The 11,613-nt window shown below is 31.7% G+C and overlaps 1 long non-coding RNA gene across 4 annotated transcripts; it reads right to left on the bottom strand.

Moving 5' to 3' along the window:
• Positions 1-8,505: 8,505 nt before the first annotated feature.
• LOC132745556 (uncharacterized) lies at positions 8,506-11,125 on the bottom strand. Of its 4 annotated transcripts, none has more exons than XR_009627856.1 (4): positions 10,969-11,125; positions 10,478-10,641; positions 9,669-9,797; positions 8,506-8,628 (listed from the first exon to the last, which is right to left on the bottom strand). It is a non-coding gene; the product is annotated as an uncharacterized LOC132745556 (long non-coding RNA). The 4 variants fall into 4 exon arrangements; XR_009627858.1 differs by lacking the exon at positions 9,669-9,797 and adding an exon at positions 9,501-9,629; XR_009627862.1 differs by lacking the exon at positions 9,669-9,797 and adding an exon at positions 9,354-9,460.
• Positions 11,126-11,613: the final 488 nt, after the last annotated feature.

The raw sequence follows: 11,613 nt of genomic DNA, 5'->3' as shown, positions 1-11,613 counted from the left end.
GTGTTTACTTTCTTTTAATTTTTTTTGCACGGAATTATTCATACAATGGTATTTGATCATTTTCTTAAACAGAAATATTGTTTTATTTTAGACCAAGACCAAAGACCTTCTTCTATTGATCGATTATTGTCAACTATATTTCTGATACAAAAGTTATTTTTTTCTATTTTTTCCCCAAACAATGTTGAAAATTGTTAAATGAAATATCTTTAAATCACTATAAATGTTCCCCGCAGGAAACCATTTGACTTGTTCTATATTTGTATATTGTTTAGAAGTAATGCATATATGTCTGTACTAATTCAGTACTAATTAACTGTTAACAGGTGTCTGAACCGTGTTTCTTGGAGGTGTTTCGTGAAGTTTGTATTATATTGTTCGATTCGTTTTGTGGTTGTTTATGGATTCTCGTGCCAGTGACCCTTTTCTAATACAAGCATATCGTTGTTATACATTATTCACCCTCTATTAAGGAAAGCGGTACCATCTATTGGGAAAAGAGAAACATAATTATACGACAATAATTTCGGCATTTTAGAATCGTACATTCAATGTATTTTCGGTAGAAGGAGTTAATCTAAAAGTTGTTGTTTTTTATCAGTGCCCGAAAAAAAAAATTTAATATAAAAGTTTTGTTAAACAGGACATTAACAATATCAAATAAAGAAACACGTGCGATATGTATGTTTATTTCCAGTAAAATCTAAAAAATGTACATATAAATTTTGATAAAAAGTAACTTCTTTGTCGTTATTATAAGATAAGAACAAGACAAGTTAAATTACTGACACTTGCGAAATATACTTAATATAACCGAGTGAGAATAAAACTAGAAACTTTTAATTATCTTTAAATGCACAATTCAATAAAGAAGATAATAATTTCCTGAACATATCACACTATTGCAAATAATGTCCGTACATTGTATATATCTATCTACACCGTGACGGAGTCTGATACTTGTTATGCTTATAATTCTGTCTGTACTGCTAGAAATGTTTTTGGTATTTTCTAACAAAACAAAAATTTTCTCACAAGTCAGCCATTAATCGCACACGACATGTAAATTATCACTTGATTCTTTTTTTTTTCAGATTTTTTAATATCTTTTTTAATATTATAGTTCATCTGGAGGCATTCAGTTTTAATTAGCAAAAGGATCAATACACTAGTCTTGTGGTGAGAAATATGTCAGAGTATTTCACAAAGGGTATAATAAGCTCTTCCACATGGTCTACCGAACCACAGTTTACTAGATTCGTACACTTTGCAGTCATCAGTACTTCCTGGTTCATTTGACTGCCACAGAGAAAAGCTAGTATCAGTCGAACCGTACTCGTATTTCCAATCACCATTTGGTAATGTCCTGGTTCCGTCAATCCACACGTAAGAGGAAAATGAAATATTCGTGAAATATTCATTAACGTCTTTTACTTTCATTTCGTTGTCAATGTTCATCAGATATCCACCACCTTTGTGACAATCTGCCTGGGCTTCTTTCTGCGTCTTTTGAACACTTTTATGCAACTTAATGCAGTATTTGTTAGCTGTTAATGTGTGAGGACATTTTCCTTGACATATCTGATTGTCTGTTTCAACTGTTTCAGATGATACCGTTGAACAAATGGACGAGCTACCTCCACAGTTTCTCGAGCGTGTTCTAGCACCAAAGTTACTAGGCTTATTTGCGGAGCACTGTGTCCATTCCGACCATGCGGCACATCGGGTCTCTTTACAAAGCTCCAATGTTAACTTGTCAATTCCGTCTTGCAAATTATTCTTTGAAACTACTATTTTATCATCAAGTTCTTTATTTATGTTCTGCTCTGTTTTAACGAGTGTTGCTCCAAGAAGTGTCAGTAGCGGCTTATTTAAAGACTTTCCCATTTTGATCAAATCCTGACCGGTTAAGTCTTTGTTAATAATAACTCCTTCTGGTGGCGCTGCTCCGTATAAACACATTTTCATGTTACTTGACAGTATTATTATAAGAATGAAATAAACTTTCCTTTTTAGTTCCATAATTCCTAAGACGCTTTTGTACTAAAGAACTCGTTGACTTTAAGAACAAAACTTATTTGAAAGCTTAACTTTCAGGAAAGTGACCCACTTGAGAGAGAAATTCACGTTGGGAAAATAATTTAGAAAGAAAACTTCATCACTGTTTGTAAAGCATCTTTCTTACATCCCCAAGATAATGAACATTGTCTTCAAAAGTATGAGAATCATGTTCAATACTTCGTAAATAATGAAAAACGAGACAGATTTTCAGAAGCTTTACACGCACATAATAGTCATGAATAGGGAATCGCAAAGTTTATCAAGTAAACTTATTATTGAACTTAAGAAAAAATTTTTCATTATAATCGTCATCAGATTGGTCGGTTAACAAATATAATGTATCACAATATTTTATAACATCATATTTATCAGACCATTACTCATTAATCATCAAATAACACATTATTTATAGTATATTAATTAAAATTATGCCGAGGATGATAATGGTATTAAGAATTCTTGTTAAGTTTCCATAGATTTTGTATTTAAAATACTGTTGTTAAACATACTAAATTGACTATACTTGTTTAATCCTGGCATGTGGCATGTTACAGGTTTTGTAATAGGTTTATCATTCTTATCTAGAGATTTAATCTGAAACTTAATTAAATTATCTATCAAAAGAGAATGATTTCCATGGGAAAATTCATTCCGCATGTTTAATTGCGATTTTGAAACATATTCAGGATCACGATATTAGAATATATCTTTGAAAATGTATGGTAAATTATATTGAAGATTTTCTAAATAACAATTTTCTATGTTTCTTATTTTAACATTTCGCTGTCATATATATAATTCAAAAACTGCGTGCGATGTCATAACAGTATAATTCATTGAATTATTTCAACTTTTAAACGGCACTTACAATCCAAGAAAATTACTGAAACAATATAATAATCATATAGATATATAGTTTAATAGCAAGGACAGTTTGTTTTGTTGTTGTTTTTTTTTTCTTATACGGTTCCGAGGCAGTGCTTATTTTTCTGTTCTCTTATTTCATTTGTTCAGAGGTTATGCAATTCTGTCTGTGCCAATTCCTTCCCTACATATGATACAAAGACCATGCAAACTTGTCTGTACAAATTCTTTACTTTTGCAAATGACTCATAAATAATGTAATTAAGTATAAACAAATATATCATTGCATATGATTTAGAGACAACTCAATTCTATCTGTACAAATTCTTTCATTGCATATTGTTCAGATACACTCCAGTTTAGTTTTGCATATGTTTATAAGACAATGCATTTTTCTGCACTAATTCTTTGATTTCGTATGGTCCAGATATAACGCAAATTGTATATACTAGTTCTTTATTTGTATATGGCTCAGAGACACTGCATATTTATCTGTTTAAATTCTATATTTTCATTAAGTTCAGAAACAATGCAAATGTGTTTGTTTTCATTCTAAAAGTGTATCTGGTACAGTGACGACGTAAAATTTCATGTTTCTACTAATTCTATAATTGCCTATGGTTTAGAAGCAATGCTATTCTATTTGTATTAATTCTGCAACTGTATATGGTTAAGAGGCAATACAATTCTGTGCTTATTCTATATTTGTATATTGTTTAGAAGTAATGCATATCTGTCTGTACCAATTCAGTAATAATTAACAGTTAACAGGTGTCTGACCCGTGGTTCTTGGAGTTTGTATTATATTGTTCCTTTCGTTTTGTTGTTGTTTATGGCTTCTCGTGCCAGTGACCCTTTTCTAATACAAGCATATCGTTTTTATACATTATTCGTCCTCTATTAAGGAAATCGGTACCATCTGTTGGGAAAAGAGAAACATATGACAACAATTTCGGCATTTTAGAATTGTACATTCAATGTATTTGTAGAAAAGGAACAATCTAAATGGGTTTTTATCAGTGCCCGAAAAAAACAACACGAAAAAAACAACACATTTTTATAAAAGTGTTGTTAAACAGGACATTAACAATATCAAATAAAGAAACACATACTGTATATATGTTTATTACTAGTAAGATCTAAAAATATGTACAAATAAATTTTGATAAAGTATAACTTCTTTTCTTTTAGAAAAGGTTGTCGTTATTTTATCAGGGTTAAATTACGGACACTTGCAAAAGATACTGAATATTATCAGGTGACATTAAAACAAGAAACTATTAATTATCCTTAGATGCATAATTAAAAAGATAATAATTTCCTGAACACTATTGAAAATAAAGTCCGTACAGTGTATATATTTATCTATATCGTGGCGGAGAAGTGACCTCTGTTTGACACAAGAAACATTGTGTTACTTATGCTAATATAATATTTCAGTCTGTATTGCTGGAAATGTTTTGGGGTTGTTTTTTTTTTTTTGTATTTTCTAACAAAAACAATAAATACCCAAAATTTAATCAGTTAGTTTCAACATTACGATAGTTTTTTTCAAAATCTGTCTTCACAGAAAAATAAAATAGTTTTCCGTTTAAACAACAAAACACTTTTTTATAACTGTTCTTCTAATTTTGCATATTTCTATATCACTATGTTTTAATGAATAATAACTTCATTGCTATTTGTTTTACATGGTCTGATGTTTTGTTAGAGTATTTCACAAAGAGTATAGTGAGTATCTTTACAAGGTCTACCGTACCACTTTTTACTACTATCTCTGTACACTTTGCAGTCATCAGTACTTCCTGGTTCACTTCCATACCACAGAGAAAAGCTAGTATCAGTTGAACCGTACTCGTATTTCCAATCACCATTTGGTAATGTCCTTGTACCGTCAATCCACACATCAGAGGAAAGTGAAATATTCGTGAAATATTCATTAACGTCTTTTACTTTCATTTCGCTGTCAAGGTTCATCAGATATCCACCATCTTTGTGACAATCTGTTTGGGCATCTTTCTGCGTCTTTGCGACATTCTTATACAACTTAATGCAGTATTTGTTAGCTGTTAATGTGTGAGGACATTTTCCTTGACATATCTGATTGTCTGTTTCAACTGTTTCAGATGACACCGTTGAACAAATGGACGAGCTACCTCCACAGTTTCTCGAGCGTGTTCTAGCACCAAAGTTACTAGGCTTATTTGCGGAGCACTGTGTCCATTCCGACCACGAAGCACATCGGGTCTCTTCACAAAGCTCCATTGTTAACTTGTCATCAAGTTTATTTATGTTCTGCTCCATTTTAACAAATGTTGCTCCAAGAAGTACCAGTAGCGGCTTATTTAACGACTTTCCCATTTTGATCAAATCCTGACCTGTTAAGTCTTTGTTTATTATACCCCTTTCCGCCGGCGGTGCTCCGTATAAACACATTTTCATGTTACTTGACAGTATTATTATCAGAATGAAAAAAACTTTCTTTTTTATTTCCATAATTCCTAAGACGTGTTTGAAATAAATAATAATTATACAATAAACAAATTCGTTGACTTTAAGGAAGCTTAACATTCAGGAAAGTTACCGACTAAAATGAGGAATTCACGTCGGGAAACTAATTTAGAGAAAAAGTGTTACTGTTTGTGATACATCTTTCTTACATCCCTAAGATGATATTGTCTTCAAAATTATAAGAATCATGTTCAATGCTTCGTAAATAATTAAAACGTGGCAGAATTTCAGAAGCTTTACACGCACATATAGTCATGAATAGGGAATCGCAAAGTTTTTTATCAAGTAAACTTATTACTGAGCTTAAGAAAAACTTGTTTCATTATAATCTTCATCATATTGGTCGGTTAGCAAATATTTGTCCAGTAATGTATCACAATATTTTATAACATCATATTTATCTTGGTGGGCCATTACATGACTAATTGCTCGCCTCATTAGTCATTAATCACCAATAACACATTATTTATAGTGAATTAATTAAAATTATGCCGAGGATGATAATGATATTAAGAATTCTTGTTAAGTTTCTACCGATTTTGTTTTTAAAATACTGTTGTTAAACATACTAAATTGACAATACTAGTGAATACCTGGCATGTGGCATGTTACAGGTTTTGTAATAGGTTTATCTGTAAACACTTATTTTGTACACATTCCGTATGTTCATTTGCGATATTGGAACAACTTCAAGAATACCATTTCTGAGAAAATGTATATGGTTGTTTATGTTGGAGATTGTCCCACTTACAAATTCCTGTGTGTTTTCTTATAAACAGACAAGCCACACAAACACGAACATTCAGTAATTAAATTTTATTGCATACGTTTCGGCTATATGCCTTCATCAGTGCAAACATAATAAAATTACCGGAAGCGACGTCATAACGGAACACGCGTTAAACGCGCGAAAAACGTTATGGCGTTTAGCGGCAAAACTATGATATCATGTAGAAACAAATATTTATGCTATAGATAAAGCTTGTACATGAATTAAAATGGATCAACAGTGATACAGATGTCTATTAGACAGTGTTAATAAAAATAAGATAATAGACAAACATATTAATATTCATGTAACGCATTATAAATCAAACAATATTATACTATTTAGTCCATTTGGAATCATAGTATTTAATTTATGAATCCAAAAAGATTCTTTACATAACCGGTCCATGTTGTTTTCTATAATTTCTATAGGCAAAAAAGGAAAAAATCTGACAATGAACACTTATTTTTTTTTAATGTGTTTTCTTAACATTCTGCTGTTTTTTGTACATTTATACGTATAAAAGAGTTCTAATGTTCTGTATAATAAATAAATGCGTGAGATTTCATATCAGATTTACTTTTTTTGTAAATATGTTTCAAATTAACCATTTTTATTAAAAACATTGTTGAGGTGCAATTCAAATTTATCTATGCCAATTTTAAAGTTGATATATTGTCCAGAAAGTAAAATGCAAATTGGTCTTCATCAATTTTATATTTGTATATAGACCAAAGGTCATACTTTGTATTTATTATATTTTCGCCTATGTAGTTCAGAGGCTATGGAAATTTGCTTGTATCAAGTTTATTATTGTACATAGTACAGAGGCAATTCTTTTATACTGATACTCTTTTGTCTGTACTTTTTTTATATACATTAATTGCTTAATGCAATTTCGTCTGTAAGAAGCAATTAAAACTTGTATTTGATGACTCTTTAACTGAAAACGTTTCAGATGCATGTCAGTGCTGATTTTGTTAAAGGTATTTAAAACCCCAATATTGTTTATTGTTTAGAGGCAAATGCATCTGTGCTAATTTTAACATTTGCACATGGTTCAGAAGAGAAAGTTTTTTGGTTTTTCTTCGCTTATTCTGTTTTTTAATGGTGAAGTTGAAGAACTAAATGAGCCGTGCCATGACAAAACCAACATAGTGCATTTGCGACCAGCATGGATCCAGACCAGCTTGCGCATCCGCGCAGTCTGATCAGGATCCATGCTGTTCACTATCAGTTTCTCGACTTGTAAAAGGGTTGGTAAGCGAACAGCATGGATCCTGATCAGACTGCGCTGATGCGCAGGCTGGTCTGGATCCATGCTTTTTGCAAACGCATTACGTTGGTTTTGTCGTGACGCGGCTCAAATCATCTTTTCTGTTGTATTCTGGAAGAATGCCATTTTGTTGATGATGCTTACAGTTGTACAAAGTCCAAAGGTGATGCAAATTTGTCTCACCTGTGTATATATACAATTTTAAATGGTCCAGATGAAATACAATCCTTTACAATTATACAAGGGTCAGGGGTAATGCAAATTTATTTGTACAGGTTCAACAATTTTACAAGATTGAGGAAGAATGTCTGAACTGATAAATACATGAACATGTTTCAGAAACAATGTAATTGTCTCTCTTCAGCTCCGATCGATTTGTTTGTTGTTGTTGCTTTTGAGGGTCTTCTTTTATCTTCTTTTTTTTGTTGGTGTTGTTTTTTGTTTTTTTTATTTGGGTGGGGGGGGGGGGTCATTGTTCTTTGTTAACATACCATTCAAAGGTACATATTTATGGAATTTGATTCAAAATAATTCACATTAATATAAAAGACAATCTTTTTTTAAATTTGGACATTATTTTATCAACACAAACTTGAGCGAGATATAATAATATGGTGGCATATTTCTGCCACCAGATAACCAACTAGTTAATTAAGAGGTTAACTAGTTACGTAACTAGTTAACCTCTTAATTAACTAGTTAGGTATCAGGCTAACTAGTTACGTAACTAGTTACCCTCTTAATCAACTAGTTAGTTATCAGGTTATCTGGTGGCAGAAATATGCCACCATAAGATATCTTTAATGATTAAATAAAGTTAAATCATTCAGCAGGACAAAGCAAAACACAAGGATAAGTTCTTCCCTTCCTTTTTGTTCAGTACATGTATATTTGTTATGATGATTCTTTTAGATGGTTTTCATGTAATTTAATTATATCGTATGTTCGAACCATTCTTTTAAATATGAATATGCCATTAATATACTAATAATCTTTCAATCTATGATTGACAAGAAACAAGAAATTCAACAGAAATAACATTTATTTCAAAATAAAAGAAAAGCTGTACAAGAAATATGGAAGCGTCCCCTCAGCTAGTGATGATGATATTTGTTGCGTTCTCGTGTCGTGTGGCAATGTTAAACATCTGCAAATATCATACAATAACAATATAAATCATAGTAAATATAACTAAATATTACATTATAAAACATGAAAATTTTATTTAAAAAAAAAATAAACTTAAAGGAAAGCGTAAATTATTTTACAATTTAAAAAAGATCTTTTTCTTTTTTAAAAAACAGACACTGTTATTTGTTTATATTTAATATATAGAAGACATAATATAAGAAAGAAATTTATAAAAGAAAGATATTCAACAATTAATAATAAAAATGTCAAATATTGAACAGTGGCATTAAATATAAGACCTTCTGCTTAGCTTGACTAAATATTAAAGAATAGATTTCAGTGGCAGTGATTAATGATTTACATTTTCTTCAGTTACTGTTTCTGCTAAATGGGTTGTTAATGAAAGTATTTTTTTTGGAACAAAAGTAGAATATGTGTATATAAACCTTTTTCAGATCTACGTAGCGCCCACTTTGAGACCGTAGGTATTGTTTTGGGTAGATGAATTGTTGAAAAACAGTATCATTATCAGAAACAGACCACCAATCAATGCCACTGAAATTACATAAATGAAAAATTGTTAGTTGTACTTAAAGAGATTCACTCACTCATATAGCACGCTTAAGTTTCACATGCACTTATATACGGCACGAAACCTTTGCATATCTACTCAAGCCAGTCTTAGATTGGTAAGGGCAATTTTGAAAAAAAAAATAGTCCCTTGGATGTAAGAGTATCTACCTATTATCCCTGGATTAATATTCGGTTGTCTGCCAGTGATGTTGATCTATTAAAACCGTTGCCGCTAAACAACAACATGAATATGAACAGGAACCCAATCAATGCCACTGTAACAATAAGGACATTCAAATTAATTTTCATTTTAACCTTCTTTTTTCAGCGTTCCCAATGTTAACTAGCGTCCCTGGATAAACTCAAAATTCGGACCGGAAGTAGTGTTAGTCAATCCGCCACTAAACAGCAGTAATATGATGAAAAGGCCCCCAATTAATGCCACTGTAAGAAAGAAGGCGATGATATAACGAGTGTATTAACCTTGCTTTTCAAAATTTGTACCGTTTTTCTATCCTTGTATGATACTGACTTGACTGGATGTGCTTGAATTGAAAAATCCATTCCCGCTAAACAACAGCAAAAATATGAACAGGAAGCCAATCAGAGCAACTGTAACAGAAGGCAAACAAGTGTTTGATGCGAGTGACAGCGTTGTCAAATGACAAATTAAGAAGTCTTATATCACGGAACTTGGGCGAACAGTTCAAATTTTTCAGACTCTAAATGAACACGCTTTGACCAAGCCAAATTTCGGACAAAATGTTTCCCACCAGCCGCAATATCGTACGAATCTTAGTTTCATTTTTTAAAGGCCATGCACGAATAGGAATAATTATTGTGAATTGTTTTAAGGGTGCCAGGACACATAGGAAAATGTAAATTACTACGTAAAATATTGTAAACATATTCTACTGGTTTCGACTTTAGGAGACACGGGATACATTTTTACCCTTTCTAAAGCGCAAATAGACAAACCTAAAAGTTACAGTTTATTGGCTTGAACTTCCATTCATACATTTGATGATGTTTTAAATAACGGGTTCTTGTAATACCGTTTAAAACAAATTACGCCTACCTCGAATCAACGTTTAAATTTAAATAACAATACATTTAGAAAGAAAACGAAATAATGTATACATAATATACCGCATTGTTTAAATTCATTTAAATTAAGAAATTGAAACATAAACAAGTGTAGATTTAAGTTCATCTAAATTTTAAGAATTTGTAACAACAAGAAGATACTGCATTTTTAAACAAAGAGTAAAGGACGATACAATATTACATACGGAATCCTCCATTGCCGAACCCGCCACCGCCACCGCCATTGTAACCTGGACTAACGGGAACGTACGAATAGCCACCGCCATAACCGTTCGCTTCGATACCAAGGAATGCTCCCAGAAGGCACACAATAGACAACAGGCTTATGGTAGCTACCTTCATCGTGGACCTGCATATAAAAAATGTATACCTCTAAACAACCAGTTGTTATGTCTGTCGACACAGTCGGTCACGTGTCAAAGGTTATCACGTGATTAGTTCATCATTTTCTTGCTTTATATTTTAGATTTTTTTCTTGATTTATATTTTAAAATTAACTAAAATGTGAATAATTAATATAAGGTAGACATAGCTCACACTTTAATACAAAAAACACACTAATAGATCAAATGTATTAGAAAGTATACTATGTCTTTAAGACCTCTACACGAAACTATTTATCTTTCGATTGTACAAGAAACTGGATCGAATAGAAATAATTATCAAAAATGCTCACCTCGTCTGTTTGCAGTCCTGGACACAACTGGAGATATGCTAAAAGAATGTGTCGATAAATACACTTCTCTTACTGCTTTTATTGTACATCACAATCCCATCGCTTCCAGCGCTTTCAAATGCTAGAATCTCTTCCATTGGTCATCCATAACCACGTGACATTTGATACCTTCCTCTAAAGTTTCAGTGGCTGTTTACGTATCACGTGATTTACAAATGCGCAGTTTCCGGTAGGTTGACAACCGGGGCAATTGTCGAAATGTTTTAACAGCTCACCTGAGGTAAAATTAAATCTAAATGTTAGCAATTAAATTTATTGTGTTTCTTGTTTCCTTCATAAAATTCAAGGCAATATGTGTCATTTATGAATTATTTTAGAAAATGCCTTTGGCATTGACATTTAAAATTGTAAAGTTGTACCGTGATTTCAAACAGACTAAAATATCCCTGAACCGGACAAATTCTTTTTTTTTTCTTTTTTTCCACAAGTTTTCATTAAAGTGGCATTATGCTCATTTTTTTATTGTCAAGTTTAGCTTAATTGACTATATATCTATATATTTCAAAAGATTGACTGGTTATGGTGATTGACGATAAAATAAACTCTGCCTAAAATATAAAAAGACTGTCCACTCTTTTTTTATGA

Source organism: Ruditapes philippinarum, unplaced genomic scaffold (genome assembly GCF_026571515.1).
Source record: "Ruditapes philippinarum isolate M1 unplaced genomic scaffold, ASM2657151v2 ctg211_1_1_1_1, whole genome shotgun sequence".
Taxonomy (NCBI): Eukaryota; Metazoa; Mollusca; class Bivalvia; order Venerida; family Veneridae; genus Ruditapes; species Ruditapes philippinarum.
This window is presented reverse-complemented; position numbering and strand designations above follow the sequence as displayed.